The sequence below is a fragment of the Camelus bactrianus genome, chromosome 1 (genome assembly GCF_048773025.1).
Source record: "Camelus bactrianus isolate YW-2024 breed Bactrian camel chromosome 1, ASM4877302v1, whole genome shotgun sequence".
Taxonomy (NCBI): domain Eukaryota; kingdom Metazoa; phylum Chordata; class Mammalia; order Artiodactyla; family Camelidae; genus Camelus; species Camelus bactrianus.
Genome location: NC_133539.1, coordinates 45,358,366 through 45,376,656, shown reverse-complemented (window position 1 = coordinate 45,376,656; position 18,291 = coordinate 45,358,366). Strand labels below are relative to the sequence as shown.

The 18,291-nt window shown below is 34.7% G+C and overlaps 1 long non-coding RNA gene across 1 annotated transcript in view; it reads left to right on the top strand.

The window, feature by feature from the left end:
- Nucleotides 1–18,291, top strand: part of LOC105080143 (uncharacterized) — a 565,054-nt gene that overhangs the window by 530,080 nt on the left and 16,683 nt on the right. Inside the window, exon 18 of the long non-coding RNA XR_012506674.1 lies at nucleotides 18,040–18,153. This is a non-coding gene — a long non-coding RNA (uncharacterized LOC105080143). The remainder of the gene's footprint in view (nucleotides 1–18,039; nucleotides 18,154–18,291) is intronic.

Genomic DNA, 18,291 nt, shown 5'->3' with positions numbered 1-18,291 from the left:
GCCTGTTTATCAATTTCTTACCATAGACTATTTTATATATCAATTACAGATGTATGTGTATGTGGGTTTCTTATACCAAAATGTTACAGATTTTATATTCTGTTTTATAGAACCTGAAGGTTCAGCAGTAGTAATTTAAGAAGCTTTACAAATATTATACATAATTAAATATATATATTATAGTTATATATGTCATTATATGGAAATAAAAATATAATGCTCAAACTTCCAATTAAACAGGATGGACTGTCCATATATATATTAACTTCTATTCTTTCCAAAAATAGAAAATATCGAAGTAAAGAAGTTCTAAAACATAAACTCAAAAAGATGAAAAGGATAAAATAAAGCAGATTAGGAACAGCTTTCTGCAATGTGGAATGTGCAAAAATAAATAACAATTAACTTAGAAGCCCAGATATGCTGAAGCCCAATCAAGTAGTGGGGAAAGGCGAAACAACCTAATTGTATGTCAGAAATCCTAAAAGGCTGAGACGTGACCACAGCATACCTATCTGAAGGTGAGGGTAAAGGTGGGGCTAAAACAAATGAGGATTTGATCAGTTTTCTGTGTGAGAAACAGAAGTGCAGATCCCACCTAGTGCCTCAGTGAAAGACTGGAAGCTTATTCTCTGGTGACAGCAAAATGAAAATTCCTGATTGCCTCAGGAGGCAAAGTAGTAGAAAGGGTACTATTCCCAAAACAGGCACAGCCTGGAGTATATATGCAACATGGAACCTGACCTTACATCTTTCCCCATTCAGTTTCTAGGAGACTGACAGCCTGACTTAGGCAGAACTGTTCTTCTCTAAGTAATGACCAGAGCTACAGAAAAACACTATTATTCGGAGTTTTCCAACAAAAGGTTACAACCGAATCACTACAGTGAAGCCTAAATTCAACAAACCTGTAGCTCGTAAAGAATTTTTTGTAACCCACTTAAATGAATAGACAACAGAGGATCAGTAGACACTTCATTCAAGCATGTAACTTGAATGATAGAATCAAAGTGTACAAATATACAAACAGGAAAAAAAAGCACTAAGAGGAAATATATTATGTAAGGACAGGAAAAGTTCAAATATATATGTGCTAATAATCGTAGAAAAATAAAAACACATTGCACTCATGAAACAAAAATTTATATACACATATAAATGCATTGCATATATATACATATATGTGTTTCTTGTACATATCTTGCATATATTTAAAATGTGAATATATTTATATATAATAATTTATACATAAAATGTGTTTGTTCAGACATAAGAAAACAATTAAAAATAAAATACGATAGTAAAAAAGAAAATCTCAGTGCAACAGTTAGAAAATAAAATCAAGGTAGTCTCCCAGAGAGTAGAGCAAAACAACAAAAAAATGAGTTTTTTAAGTGAAAAAAGATTAGAAAATGAATGAACCAGTCTAAAAGGAACAACCACTGAATGATAGAATTTCAGTGAAGAAAGAACAGAGGAATCTGAACTCAGGAAATCATTAAATAAACAGTCAAGAAAATTTCTCTGAACTAAAAGACATGAATTTAAAGATTGGCAGTTTCTATTAAGTGCCTATTGAGTAGATACAGTGGGGTCTACTTCAGGGCACTTAAGAGTGGAAATTCAGACCTATGGATTAAATAGAAGATTCTAAAGCTTCCAGAAAGATAAAATAGGTCACAAATAAAGGATCAGAAAACAAGACGGTTTTGAACTCCTAAGAGCAGTGCTGGAAACTGAAAAATAATGAAGACATAGCTTTGGAACTCTGAAATAAAAAGATTCTGACTCTGGTTTTCTATTCTAGACAAACTAACAAATCAAGGGTAGGATAGACATTTTCAGATACAGGGCTCCAAACAATTTACTTCCCATGAATCCTTTCTTAGGAAACTACTGTAAGATTCCTATACTAAAATGAGGGAGTAACCAAGGGAAGGAAAACATGGAATCCAGAAAATGGGGTTTTCTTTCCTTTAAGAAAGAGGCAAAGAATATCTCTAGGATGAAGATGATGGAATAAACCAGGAATGTAGCACATCACTGGACAGCAAGGGCAAGAGAGCCGCTCAGAGGGTTCCAGGAAGATTATCTCTAAGAAAATAAAAATGATAGAATATCTGATGTAACTGGGAGATGTGGGGCATTTTTCAGTGATGAGCACATTAGAAAATAAAGCCAACAACAAAATAAAACAATAATTAGCAACAAAGGAAACAAAAAGTTGCTTAACCAAGTACATGTAGTCATGGTTTATACATAGCTTTTCTGTGAATAGTTCTTATATAAATATAATAATGTTTCCTGAAAATTTTTAGTCAAAATCATGCAATAATTTTAGTGAGAAGATAGAGGACATGGGAAGTATCTGTGTTTATCTCTGGGGCATAGTGAGTTAAAGAGAACTAAATGCTCATTTTTCACTGGGAGAAGTCAGTAGATACTACCTAAAAGGGAGAGATCAAGAAATTGCAATATTGTTATTCTACTTACACCAGTGAAGGAAAACTAACAGCTAGCTAAAAAGCCAAAACAGCTGAAAAAAGGTTGCTTCTCAGAAAGTGGAAAGGGCAGGGAGGGTTGAGGCATTGCTGTTTTTCTTAATAAGAATTTCAGAACCACTTGACTCTCTTAAATGTATGAAAAATAACTTTGATGGTCATAAAAATTAAATGTAAGAAAATATTTCCACTGAAATGTGATAATTTTTAACAATTAGAAACAGATTCATTGACTTAAGCAGCCAGGGTAATTAATTGACTTTTTATAGAAATCTTATAATACAACTTCTTGTAAAATATCTATTCAAATACAACTTATTTTAACCGGGCCATTAATTAATTACTATAATTATTATTAAATTATTAAGTTATCATCATTAAATCATGAAATTCAGGATTGCATATGTCCATTCACCTAAAATTGTGTGATTACCTGTTAATTATTTAGGTGTGTAAAATAGCACCCCCCATAGCAAATATTAAACTGATATAAAATTAAACAAAAATCTGAATACAGTGATATAAGATGCTGCTGTCATCCATAATCTGCAGTTATAGATGTTTACATTTATTGAAATAACCTTGTTGAAATTACAGAATTAATCACAAGATGCTAGAACTCATTTAAAAACATGAGGAAAAATGGCCTGCCCATGACCTCACATCTAGGAGATGTATAAGAAATAGCTGCTTCCCTCTCAGCAGTACTAGTGCACAGTGACTTAGCTATGCTGGACTAGACATCATAAAAGTCTGCATGATAGCTCATTGCTAAGGCCATTGCAATGTGAATGGAAGTCTGTAGGTTAGTTTTCTGCCCCAAGCAGAACACAAGTAAGTGCTAAAGAAGATCTCAATAAATGAATGGAATTAGGCATCATTATAAAGGTCCCAGCTTAAGAAGAAGAAACTTACTTTCAGTCCTGTTCTTCCTACTCATCAAAAAGACTGTATTGATATCTTCTCCTTTTGAAGATTAATACCAGCATAATTTGGGGGGGAGCACATGTGATAAAAAAAAAAAAAGGTAGTTTTTACAATAAGAAATAGTGTATAGTAACGGTATTTTCTTAGTCAGATTTCTTGCAAAATGTCCTTTGCACCAGTTAGGAGTTTTTGACTATAAACAACAGAAACTGATGCCAGCTAACCTCAGCAAAAGAGGGTTTAAGATACTAAGAACGCATTGTGGAGATGGGGAGACTGCAGAACTAGACTAGAACGAGCCTGGAAGAGCCAAGAAAGCATCAGAGGACTAAGGAACCAAACTCAGGCCTGGGCTGGACAAGGGAACAGGCTAATCAGGCCACTGCTACTGCAAAGAAGAAATTCCTATGCATTCTACTCTTTTTGCGTCACTTGCTGAAGATTCAGGGTGTGTCTCAAGACAGTTCAGTTGGCTGAGTTTTGGCCATTTGCTCTTCTCTTAGCTGACTGAAATGGTGAGAGGAAGAAACTGGCATGTCTTTAGTAGAGGACCGGCAAGCCGACTCCCCTGCTACCAAACTGCACGCTGGGTAAAGCCAATAGGAAGTGAGGGCGCTATTAGAAATGCCGAAAAGGAGCAAATACCTGTTATATCTTTTTTGTTAAGCATGCCTGAGCCATTGCATTTTCTCAGTGTTCTGCTGAAGGAGCATGCTTCATTGTCTAGAGGGTAACTTGTTTAGAGTGTTGTGTTTTTGGCAAACTAATAGTGAAAAATTTATCAAAGTGACATGGGTCCTGGCAAGACCTAGTTGCTTTCTTTTCATATACTGGAATTCATATGCAAAGTAGGTAAAACTTCTGGCTTGGATCAAAGGTAGTACATCTATGTAGATACAGAAAAATGGGGCATTTACCCTGTGGTCTGGGTGGTGATGCTTAAAGATATGCCTTCATGTGTAGCTCTGTGTATATGTGTGTTAGAGGAATAGGAAGGTCCAGAATGGCTTGGAAATTCTTTAAGTATATTAACATCAAGATAATAAGCTTGACCTCTTTTAAAAGATTGTCATTTCCTGTTGGTCTCTTAAATTCATTGATCTTTTATAGTGTTTGTTTTATTGTTTCTCATTTCATGGTAAAATAGCAGAAGCAATAAGTCATCTCCTTAACCAGAAAAAAAGATGATGATTTTTAGAATTTTATGAGTTGCAATGCCCAGGGAGGACCAGGAAGATAGAGGCTAGAGAGAGTGGAGGAAGGGGAAGCAATGAACGAAACAGGCAAGGCTTTTGCTTCAAATTTTCTACACCAATAGCTTGTACAACATTCTCTGTTGATAGTTCTGTCATTTTTCTGTACTCTAAATTCCAACAAAGAATTTACTGAAACAGCAAATCATCTCTCTTACAAACTAAGTGTCAAAGAGCTCAGTGAAGTGTTTAGAAATAATAAAGCAAGAGAAGGGGGAAAAAAAGAAACCGATAATGAGGTGAGAAGAAAATATTTTCAAATGAGATTTAAAATCAAGGGAGAAAAATGTGAACTAGATATTCAAATAAATAAGGAGCAGTGGAAGTCATTTAAGAAACCTGCAGATAAAGATTTTACATATTTTATGGAAGTAAGCAAAGTGTAGGCGAGTCTCCTGAAGTTTGGTAAACATTGTTTGAAGTCAAATTTTCTGGTGAGGTGAGAAAGTATAATTCCATAGTCACTTATCACTCATTTCTCTGTACTGCAAATGAGGGTAGCTGACTTTTTCTCTATTGCATGCAACATCAGCACATCCTGAGATCGCTTACAAAGATATGGATGCCTCAAATTTATCTTAGCTAGCCTTTGATATGATGAGAGCTTAGTGAGGTAAAGGGCTTTTTAGAATGCAGTGTAATTCTATGTTAGCTAAACCATGAATAACTTTTGAAAATAATTACATTGACTATATATTTTATAAAGGCTATAGCATCTAATTATAAATAAAACAAGACATTCCCCAATGTAGGGAGCAAATACCCAGATTAATTTACTTTTAGGATTTGCAGCAGAATGCAGAGTGTAACTCAGGTGAACTCAAGTGAGAAGACTTACAAAAAGTAATCATCATTAGCTCTTCCTAAGTTTGTAATTAAGTTTTAGTGTTCGGTGAAAATATATATGCAGATGTTTTAATGAGCCAAACGTTTGCATAAGAATTATGAAATGAAAGTCAGTTACCTGTCCTCCCTGACTGTTGCATTTCCCATACCTCGGGTTCACTTTTAACACTCACTTGTGTGTGTTTACCTCCATATTGTCAAATAACACTTGTTATATTAGTAGCTTTAAGAAAAACTTTAAGCATCAATTTGTTAATTTCTCACCATGAGAAATGTGGACTTGGCATTTTTTCACCCTCTAGCCCTCCTTACTGCACGAATTTCCCCAAACTTGTGAGTTATAACATTACTTATATCAATATTCAGCATTCACATCATTGTATTTTTGTAGATGTTGACTGTGCTATATTTTATACTAGGATTATTTTTGCTTTCTTAAACAACCTTCTTGGTGTTAAGTACACTATTTTTTTTATTGACTTGGTTTTGTCTGCCCTAACTCTCCCTAAGTTGTTCCAAATTCATTAGGATTGTATCAGGTTCTTGGAGACAACTATTCAGAGGCTGCTGATCTTTTTCCAGCTGGACTGGTTATGTTCTATGCCTTAAAAATACCATCATCCTGAGATACCTACCTTCAAGGTAAACCTAGAGAGATCCTGCTCTCTCCTGAGTTGGAGCTCCCATTCCCTGAATCTAATGCTTTGCTCTTTCTTGATTTACTCTTTCGTTTGGGTGAAGTAACTCTTCCAGGGGTTTTCTTAGAAAGACAGCATGGGAAATAAATTGTTAGAAAGGTTGTATGTTTAAAAATACCTGTAATGTTCCCTTTTACCTGACTGATATTATCACTGGGTATGGTGTTATTGATTCAAAATAATTTTCCTCCATATTTCAAAGGCATTTCTCCATTGTCCTCTATCTTTGGTGTAACTTTGAGAGATCAAAGTTCTTTGTAATTACTGATTGTGGAAGCTTAATTTATAATCTTCTCTTTATTCCTGAAGTCCTGAAATTTTACAGTTAAATGCCTTTGGTCTACCAATTTTCAGCTATCATGCTGGGCATAATCTAGAGATTGATATCCTTCATTTCTAGGAAATTTTCTTAAATTATTAATGATTTTCTACTATCTTTTTTTTCCATTCTTTCTGTCTGGGTTTCCTATTAGTCCAATACTGGATCTCTTCAAATGGTCCTCTAATTTTCTTATATTTATTTTTAAATCTTTTCAGTGTCTTCTGGTTTTGAAAAAAAATTTATGTTTCATTTGCTCTGCTTTCTGTGAGAATTTCTTTAATGTTTCAAAACTTTATCTGAAGTTTCTATTTATGCTGTTTTTAATTTTTAAGAGCAATTCTGTTTATTTATATAGCTTTTTATTTTCATAGCTGTAATTTTTTTCTTAACTCTGAACATAGTAATAAAACTTATATTAAAGTTTCTTTCAATCTGTGTAGTATCTACTTCCTCCACATTGTTTATTTTATTCTCTATTCATGCTATAAGAGATAGACTAAAAGCTTTTTGGGAAACACATAGGGATAATTTTTTCTATTGCAGACTTTGAAGTATGAAGATCTGGCTGTACCGTTTTAGTGAGAGACTCTCAATTTTAGCATTTTAGATCTTTCTCTTGATGTGGCAAAAATTCCCAGAAAAGAATATCCCAGATATACGCCTGCCTGCCATATTTCTGGAAATTGAGTGGGGGAAGAGGGCTAAGGGATTCTCAACATTAATAAATAAACACTGACTCCTCCTAGCCCATAACCTGCTCTCAACTGTAGCTACTCATCTCCAATACAAAGACTCTGCGTTTTACACTCCCCAGAGAATAAACCTACAATCTTCTGTCTTGGTCAGTATAGTTAGTTCACACTGTCATAACAAAATACCACAGACCAGGTGTCTTAAACAACAGAAGTTTATTTTCTCACAGTTTAGGAAAATGGAAGTCCAAGCTCAAGGTACCAGTGAGATTGATTTCTCCTGCGACCTCTCTCTCTGACTTGCAGACTTCTCCCTGACTTGCTGGCTTCTCTCTATGTCCTCACGTGGCCTTTCCTCTGTGCACCCATTCCTGATCTCTCCTCCTCTCTTTGTAAGGACGCTAGTCCTGTTGGATCAGGGACCTACCCTATGATCTCATTTAACTTTAACTACCTCTTTAAAGGCTCTGTCTCCAAGTATAGCCAAGCTTAGGGTTAGGACTTCAACATAGGAATTTGTGAGGGGGCAGGGCTTGGCGAGGACACAAAATTCAGTCCATAGCAGTTGGAGAGAGTCAGTTGTTCAGCTGTGCAGAGTGTGATTGAGGATCTGTGGGTCTCTTTACTTCTTAAGCTCACTCCACAAATCCTCGTTTTATCCCACGTTCACCCCCACCCCAGAGTTAGCAGGTGATGCCAGTTGCTGAACCTATGAGAGATTCTATGATATAAATCATGTTGCTTGTCTTTCTTCCTCACTGCCAACTTAGAATTAAGCTTTTTCAGAGTGACTCAATTAATTAGAACTCCTCTTTCAGCTTCTCTAGTTTCAAAATTTTGTTGCTATCACAAGATTTATATTAAAATGTTTAATAATCGGTATGTTATGGGAGCCAACCAGTGAGAAAAGATGCCTGACTGATTAGAATAAACCCCAGCCAGACGCCATGCAGCTACCTAGCAGATGAATGCTCGTGTTCTGCTTTCCCCATCTTTTATTCTTTGTGGGTATGTGCCATTTGAAATAAAATGCCTTTACCTGTCATTTAATTTTCATTTTTAGAGGAACCACAATAAAATGTGTGAGTTTAATCTATTGTCTTTGTCAGAAAAACATTTTGTTGAAAATTTCAAAATTAAACATGAAGTCTTACTTTTATTTCCGCTTATTCCTAGCTAAATATGACTTTTGAAATGTTTGAACTGTCAGTGGACCATTCTCATTGGATAACTTTCAGGAAAGAGTTTTTTTAAAAGACAGATTGTGTATATAAGTTGCTCCAGGTACTATAGTCATCTTGCTGATCCTCCATATCATGAAATATAAAATTTTTAAAAATCTTCTGCTGTCATATTTTCAATACTTTTATCAATGCGTGAATCCCTGTTAAAACAGTTTTCACTTTCTCTGGTTGATCTTCCCTGAGCTCTAGTGCAATATTGATAATTTTCCCCATCTTTTGATCTTATATATATACTTCTATCACTTAACTTTTTACTTGCTAATATGGCACATACTGTTAATTTCCTACTCAATATTATTTCTAATTCTTCCTTGCTAAGAGAACTTAGATTTGGTGTGTAAAATATTTGCTTTTCCAGGTTCTCTCAAGCCTGGTATGGCCGTGTGACACAGTTCTAGCCAAAGAGATAAAATCAGAAATCTGTTGAAATTCCTTTAGACCCTGAATGTTTTTGGAATAAATGAGTGAATGAATAAATAAATAACCCCAAAAGTTGGTCAGATTCTGTTGAAAATTTCCTAAGTTGGAGGCTTAGACTTTTAACTCTTGTTAAATGATTCATTATTTTTGTAGAACTGAAGGTTCTGAGTTTTACAGCTCTGCTCTACCGTTTTATATATATACATGATTAAATTCCTAAGTCAGGGGTTCACGAACCAAGCCTGGGGCCTAGTTTTATAGATAAAATTTTACTAGAACATAGCCATATGTTTACTAGAACATATGTATATGTTGTCTATTGCTGCTTTCATACAACAATGACAGTTGAATATTGAAACCAAGACCACATAACTCCAAAAGTCCAAAATACCAGCTAAATTCCCTTTATAAAAAAAGTTTATGGATCTCTGTTTCTAAATCATTTAACCTCTCTGAGTCTTCTTTTCTTTACCTTTAAACATTATAATTTCTGAGCATTTAAAAAAATTTTTGGATGTATTTTTTAACCAAAAGAATTTATTATAAATGTAGTGAATAACCAGTAAAGTTGTCTTTTACATTGTATCCCTTCAAATATTTGAAGACAGCAAAGCATGATCTAAGTTACCTTGTCTTTAGGCTAAATCACAGCAGTTCGTCTAGCTGTTTCTCAGTATTTTGTCAAGTATTTGTTTTCATTTTTCAGTATTACCATTAAAATGTAGAGCCCAGAACAAAATACAGCCCCACAGTTTGATATGACAAGCCCAGAGAATAACTTCCGAAATGGACAACTTTCTTGTAAACTAAATTCTGATTAACTCATTCCAAGATTATATTTACTTGCTAACCACTACATCTCAATATTGACTTTTGGGGAATTAAAACTTTTAGGTTTTTGACAGGCCCATTAATCATTTAAATTGGCATATAGGCTTTTCCATTTATTCCTGTCGAAATACATGTCACTGATTTTTAACCCATCCTTTAAATCTAGTGAACTAATTTCAAACATTGACTCTGCCAGTCATTATTTTAGCTAATCCTCTAAACTTTGAAACTTTTGAAAAATTCAATAAAGTGAATGACAAGTTATTAAAATAGGATATTGCCACAGGGCAGAGTTGTAGCATCATTATTATCAAATTTATTTCATACTATATATTTAACATATGCTAAGTACATAAATATATATGTGTATATACACAAAATCAGGTTTTACTGTATATCAGATCTATATTAAATCTTTTTCTGCATCATCTTAATACATATTCATAATAATGAGGATACTTCTAATATCCCCATTTTACACAATGAAGAATCTGAGGCCCAAAGAAGCTAAATTAAAACTAAGGTAGTCTTATTGCATAATTGGTACTCTTCTACTAAGACAAATTGCTTCTTCCTAAGGGAATGCTAAAAAAAATTTATTTCCTAAAGTCTATCTGTTTTCATTTAATTGTAAGAGAAGGGATTAGGGCATAATGAAAAGAGGTACAATCATAAACTGTGAGAATTTGACTTTATTCAACTTTTAAAGCATTTCAACTTTGAAAATTATATATATTCACTGTTAGTGAGCATGACCTTAAGTGTAAGGTATCTGCACTATGAAAAAGCTATAAAAACCCAGCAGACAGTTATAGATTAAAGTAAATGAGGAAGGAAAACTGTTTAACCACTGAAGTCATTTTGTCTAATTTACTGGCATTTAGTGTTGGAGTATTTTAGGAAGGAAAAAGTGATTTCCCTCTACCCATTTTAAGTTCACTAGCTAGGGCCCTGGAAATTAGACTAGCAGAAGACAGATTAACAAGAGAGAAATAAACAGAAGTTTATTAGCATGTGCATACCCATGGGAACACTCAGAGGTAAGTAACTGAGAGCGTGGTTAGTACTTGGGCTTATGTAGCATCTTAATAAAAGGTAAAATTTTAAAGAAGTGGCAAGGCAAAGGAAAATGACTTTAAGCTTCTTGTGACTGGCAAATTGTGGGAAGGCAAATATATGGGGAAATTGATGGTAGAGAAGGGCTAGTTTTAACGAGGTTTGTTAGGTTGATTTCTCTGGTGCCCTCTCTGAGCTGATAAGGATCTAGAGTTGTCTCTGGTGATTAACTTCTGTTAGGGGAGGGGAGACACCTTTACAAACTGATGTCCTGCTTTTGGGACATAGCTGGAGAGCAGAGAGCTTTTCTTGTATCTACTTCTCAGTTGCCTTCACTTCAAAATAATCCTTATGACAAAGTGGCATGTTTTGGGTGGCAAATTCTGCTACACTTCATTATAAGTGGATGTTAGATTCAGGAAGGCATAAGAACACTCTCTTTTGACTTTAATTTTATTTACCATAGAGACTTGTAAAACTTTGTGTTTAAGGAGTTCATCAGATAAAACATTCAGAATGTACAGAAGCTGATGGAAAGTAGGGAACTTAATGCCAAGAGCTCTTAGAGAAGGATACTTAAAACCAAAACTCCGTGGCCTTGGATTCTTTCACTTGCCCTCAGGGCATCTAAAAGGGCCTCTAGAGAACAGAGAATAGGGACATCTGGGGAGCCCTATTGTCTTTGGCTGTCACAGTGATTGGGAAAGTTACTTGCAATTAATGTGGGAGCCAAATGTTGGGCAGTGAACAAGGGTAGTCCCATCTACAGCTGTCTGCAACTCTATTTTATCATCGTTTACTTAAACCTTAAGACTTCTGAGAAACTATCTCTTAAGGAATAGGCTGAGCTTTAAGGCTATAATCCTACACTTTTTGAAAGGGGAAAGAAAAAACAACAATAGTTTGCTTTAATGAGATTCCTTTCCTTTTCTACCGTCATGATTGAAGCAATGCAGGAAACTGCCTGAACTCTAAAATAGAGCTAAGAACTCTGGCTTTTATTCCTAATTATCTAGTAATATAGAGTATGACTTTGAGCTAGTTATTTATTCTGTCCATGTGTAGAAATGAGGATAATGTCACCGGAAGAACATTTGAATAGTTTCTATAGTGGTTGATGGTGAGGATCCTGCCCAATGTGCAATCCCAGTGAATACAAGGAAGCTTTAAAATAGAGTTATACTTTGCTTGTTTTTCTTTTTCAAAATAGTATCTTCTATTTCCCTCCCAATTTAGTCTAAATCTATGGTTATAATAGAATCCAGTGTGCCTTCATTTCTTTTGAGCCACCTAAAAAATCTTGCAAGATGTCTTACAATAGACCCTTGGTACTAAAATACTGTTAGGAATTCATCATATATAACAAAGGATCTGAGCCTTAGCACAGATGGGAAGACTCACCATTGTGACATTTATAGTGACAGTGTGTGGCAAGACAGAACTCAGAATTCCAAACCACACATTAATAGTGAATTCATAGAAGCTGATTCTGGCTCTGCTTTTGGCCTCAGTCCCTGAAAAGTTGATGGCAAGCCCTAGCCTACAGCTCTCAAGGAGAAAACCTTCTTAATCAACTTTTCAGTGAGTTAAAAACATCTTATGTTATGTCAGTGGCTATGATTGGAATTTTCCTAAGTAAAGTGAGAACCATTTAAATTTACAGTGACTTTTTCTTGGTGGCTATGCACTTATTTCTATTTTTATGATTACTGGATCTTTCCAGAGTTAATTATCAGCTAATGAGTATTTATTATGAGGTCCACCTTCTGCAGGGCCCAGGAAGAGATGAAATCATTTACAAAGGCCCTGCCATCAAAGTGTTTACAATTTCCAACATATTGGAAAGCTGTGATGTCCAACACAATAGGGACTACCCATAGGTGACTTAAGTCTAATGAGATAAAAAATTCAGCTCCTCAGGTAAACTAACCGCATTTTAAAAAGTTCAATAGGCATAAGCACATGTGGCTAGTTGCTACCATATTGGACAATGAGAATTTCCATCATCACAGATTTTTCTATTAGACTGTGCTGATCTAGGATAATATTCATTTAAAACCAATTTTTAAAAATAGTAAATTTGAAGTTTGGTTCAATAGTTTAATTTCTTTATTTTAAAGAGATTAGGTTATAGTTGGTAATGCCCAAATTACAACAACATGTTTCTCTGCAGTTGGTGGTAGAATGAGTGAAAAAAGCACATGACTTTCAGTCAGACTGGACCCTTCCTTCCCCCGTCCTTCCCTCCCTTCCTTCCTTCTTCACTTTCCAAAGTGTATTCTGGGTCATTTTCACATACGTGTGGGGAAGGGAGAGAGGAGTTTGGGGTCTCTCTGTTTGGAAGAAATGAAGCAATGAGTGGGGATTTTCTGATTCTAAGCACTTTCTGTTACTCATATGAGATGTTCTTGGATTTACCTACTTTTACACGCTGCCTGAATGACCCCTCCCTATTTTATCTAACCTAATGTAATGGTCCTTTTTGGTTTTTGAAATGACTTTTCACCAAGAGGTCATATCCTTTTCAAGTGCTAATCATTACATTTCTTTCTTTACAACATCTTTTCTCATACTCGCATTCAGTTTGTGCCATTTCAGGACTCCCTATATATATGACGCTATTAATCGTACATTTAATATATGTTCACGAAAATATTTTACCACAACACCTAGCACAATACTCAACACATGCTAGGTTATTAGGAAATGCTGCTGATGGTGTAGAAGCAGACCTTTACAAAGTGGAATAATAACTGATCTATTCCAGATGTGTGATTAAAATGTTCAACACTACAAGGCAAATACAAAATGGAACTCAATTCCCTGTTACTAAAATGTAGTCTTCTCAAATCATTTTAAAAATGTCATGGTGAATTTCATGCTGTAATTCCTGACCATACAAAATTGCCTTTATTGGAGAAATGTTTGTTTAGGTCTTCTGCCCATTTTTGGATTGGGTTGCTTTTTTTTGTTATTGAGTTGTATGAGCTGTTTGTTTATTTGGGAAATTAAGCCCTTGTCAATTGTATCATTTTGCAAATAATATATACATGGCCAATAGGCATGTGAAAAAATACTCACTATCACTAATTATCAGAGAAATGAAAATCAAAATACAATAAGGCATCACCTTGCACCAGTCAGAATGGCCATTGTTAAAAAGTCCACAAAGATAAATGCTGGAGAGGGTATGGAGAAAAAGGAACTCTCCTACACTGTTGGTGGGAATGTAGTTTGGTGCAGCCACTATGGGAAACAGTATGTCAATTCTTTAAAAAACTGAAAGTAGACTTACCATATGATCCAGCAACCCCACTCCTGGGTATATATCTGGAAAAAACTCTAATTTGAAAAGATACATGCACCCCCATGTTCATAGCAGCACTATGATAGCTATCAATAGCCAAAGCATGGAAACAACCTAAATGTCTATCAACAGATGCCTGGATAAAGAAGCTGTGGTATATTTATACAATGGAACACTACTCAGCCATAAAAAAAATAAAATAATGCCATTTGCAGCAACATGGATGGACCTGGAGATCATCATTCTAAGTGAAGCAAGCCAGAAAGAGAAAGAAAAATGCCATGTGATATGACTTATACAGGAAATCAAAAAAAAAAAAAGAAGAGTACAAATGAACTTACGTATAAAGCAGAGACAGACTCACAGACTTAGAAAGCAAACTTACGGTTACCAGGGAGGGTTAAATTGGGAGCTTGGGATCTGCAGATACCAACCACTATGTATATAAAATAGACAGGCAACAACCTTATCCTATATAGCACAGGGAGCTATGTTCAATACCTTGTAATGGCCTATGATGAAAAAGAATATGTGTGTACATATATATAAATACTTATTTAAATATATATTACTTATATACGTATATATATAAATCACTATGGTGTACAGCAGTAATTAATACAACATTGTAAATCGACTATACGTCAATTAAAAATAAATAAATAATTAAATTTTTTTTAATTTTAAATTGTCTTTTTAAAGTGACATGTAAGTGGTTGCCCAGCTAGCTCAGTCGGTAGAGCATGAGACTCTTAAAAATGACATGTAAGAAGCAGTAATTTACTGCTTTATAATTATCTCATCTTTCTTCACAACCACATACCTCAATGTGTACCACTGACAGGTATTTAGTGACCTTGTGCGTATGATGATCACTTCAGTATATTAAAACTCAACTGTGGTTTAACAAAATTACACCAATTCATGTGTATGTTTATTAAATATTTGTATTTACCATGGCTTTGTTCTCTCTAATATCTGTACATGTTTATCAGTATTAAATTTTCTTTGACCTCTAAGTTATCAATGAGTATCTTGAGTAATATTAATCTCAGTAGCAATTCTTTGTATAATTTTCTTCACATTTCAGACAAAAGTATGAATGTGCTGAATGTAACTGCCATTCATTTAGTAGAGTCATCCTCCAGATTCAGGGATTTTGTTATTCACAGTTTTAGACATTTGCTCCACTGTGAACTGTCAAACACACAACGTTGTTTTATTGTTTGCTGTTACTCTAGCAGCTCCTACCATCTGTAGCTTATTCTGCCTTCCTTGTTAAAAGTAAATTTATAAAGCATTAAAGAAAGACATTAAAGACAGATAAGCACCTAATGGAGTCTTCCAGGAAATATGAGAAAATTTTCAAAATAGAGGTACTTTCATACACTGTTGGTGGGAATAAAACTGGCTATGTATTTTCCAAATGCAATTTGACAATGCACACCAAGAAATCCTTTTTAAAAAGTGTTTGGGGTTTTGCTTTTTACTTTTTTTCTTAACAAAAGCATAGATAGTTCAATAGCCATCCAAGAATACTGCATAGACTGAATAAATCAAGGATTTTCCTACTTGATGGAACTTGGATAGATAGTAATTCCAGGTCTAAGAAGCGGAATCTTTTGGATCATTCAGTCTTGCCTTTCTTGTGTCCCCAAGGTGTTTAACTCTGCTGCAGCAGAGGATTCATTTACATTTAACACCCACCCCCAAAGAATTTGTCCCTCTTGAAAAAACAGCTTTTCACTGCTGAGAATGGGGGAATTAATGGAGAAACACAAATTTATTTGGAAAAGTCTGTACAAATATCTGTTGACTATAATTTTAGTGAGCATTTCTTTGCATATCTGGATCAGTTGCTCACAGTTTAAAAGCGGCTACTGAAATTGTGGCAGTTCAATCTGTCCTCCTTGAGAAGCTTAGTAGCACTATACGTCAAAGTTAACCACCTAATTTTGTGGATCTCAGACTGCTCTTACTGGATCCTGGAAGCAGTTCTTCACAATGATCAAAACTTGGATAAAGCATTTAAGAAGTTATCTACTCATTGATCTATTCAAGGACCACTTTACAATGATAGGCTCTCATCATTGCTCGTTTCTTTACCTGTATCATTCCTACAAGCATAGGGCTTTGTGATTAGTCCCATAGTTTCAGGTATACTTTTTGTTTTTAAAGAAACCTCCTGTTTTCAATCTCCCAAGTGACAGTAAGATGTATGTATTACATATTTGCCCAGTAACTGTTTCTTGTTCCATTAAGTGCTGAAAAGGATTTATCAGACCAGTACATGTAAATTAAATAGGCTTTAGGCTTAGCTATTCCACTATATATTACAAACTTGCAGCAAAACCTGACCATAATGAAATGCTTGTTTGAAGGTTATATTGATCTTCTCTCAGTCTTCAGAGGTTAACTGGCATTGGTTAGCAAAGTTGCATGAACTCAACATAAACCACCAGCCATTACTGCTACTTAACAACCCTTACTTATCAGCATTATTGTGCTAACCATTTGATGATTTCCACCTACCTTTTAATTTTCTCCTTAATTATTTGATACACCTTTAAATGAGAATACACATCTTCCTGCTATAAAGAAAGACTAATATTCTTTTATACCCAGATGTTATATTGTCTTCATTCAACTTACTATGACTATTATTTTGGGTGCTAAAAAAGAGAGAGAAGATGAGCCTGATTATAACATTTAATGGGCTGTGTTCAATTTAATTATGTGAAGTTATATTTATTGTTTTGATAAACAGCCCTCAAATATAACTTTTATAAACAATAATCCCCTCCTGTCTGATTCAGAAACCATAGTGTATGCTTTGCTAAAAGTTATTTAATGTGAGTACCTTTCTGTTTATTGGCCATTGGAAACTTCCAATTATATCCTTTTAAATTATTGCATCTTTCTGTATTTTATGACTCAATGTAAGCTACCTCAAATTATTATTTGAACAAAACAAGATATTAAGAAAAAATATAATTTTATTTTTACCTCCATACACCTGTAAGTCATCTTCTCTAGCTGTGGGGTGGGAGAGGGGAGTTAAGGATGATAAAACTTGATTTTGAGGAGATTATAAGCATCAATGTTATACCCAGATATTTTTATTAAAACTTATTTTCTTTAACTGCTGTGTTCTAGTACAATAGCAAGAATGATCATTTATACTTCTATAGAGTAAAAAACAAAAATTGCTAAATATTACGGAACAAGAATGATGTAAGGGCTATTAACCCCAAGTTATATAGGAAATTGTAAACAGCCAAATCTTGAAGACAACTATGATATCTTTTATTTTAAATTTATCTATATGTGACAGTATGTGCAAGCATTTTCACCTATGTTTAATAATGTAGTACAAACAACTTTGGGTTCATCTTACTGCTGCAGTAGAAGCTACATGCTGGGAATATAAGAAGTCTAGGGAAGATGCACTGTTTTTGATGTGCTACAGCTCTCCAAACAGTTGTCCTCGTGTGTGAGGATTTGGGCTGTACCTTGGCATAAAACCAATAATCGAAACAATTCCAGCTTTCTGCAAGGTGAAGAGTAATGGATCCAGACAGCTGTGTGCTTATGGATGTCGGTATCAACACAAGCTCACTGTACATATAAAGAGAGGAAGGAAGTTTATGTGTTTGTGTGTGTGAGCTTGCACGTGTGTGCAGTGTCTCGTTCTTGGAGAAGCAGACTGCTAACACAGGAAAAGCACCGGACAAGGAGCTTGCATTTTTGCGTGTGTGCTGTTTCTGACTCTAATTTACTGGATATGTGACCTTGGTTAAATGATTAAACAGCCTTTTCTAAGCCCTAATTTCTTACTCTATCAAGACTTAGCCACTCTACAGGTTGTTTTTTGAGTATGAAATAATGTGTGGAAAGATTTATACAAAGGGGAATTTTTTTAATCATTTCTCTTCGTTTCAGGATTAAAAATGGAAATCAGAATACTAGAGTTAGTCAGTACCTTGAAACTTACTCATCCAGCGTGATTTTGCATTTGAGAGGAGAGACGTGGAGAAGATAAATGACTTGACCAAGGTAACAGTATTCAAATATAGGTTTCATTGTTTTTGGATCCAGAACTGTTTTATTTTTTTCCTTTTTATTTTTTAATAGTAGTATACTTGACATGCAATATTATATTAGTTTCTGGTGTACAACATAGTGATTTGACAT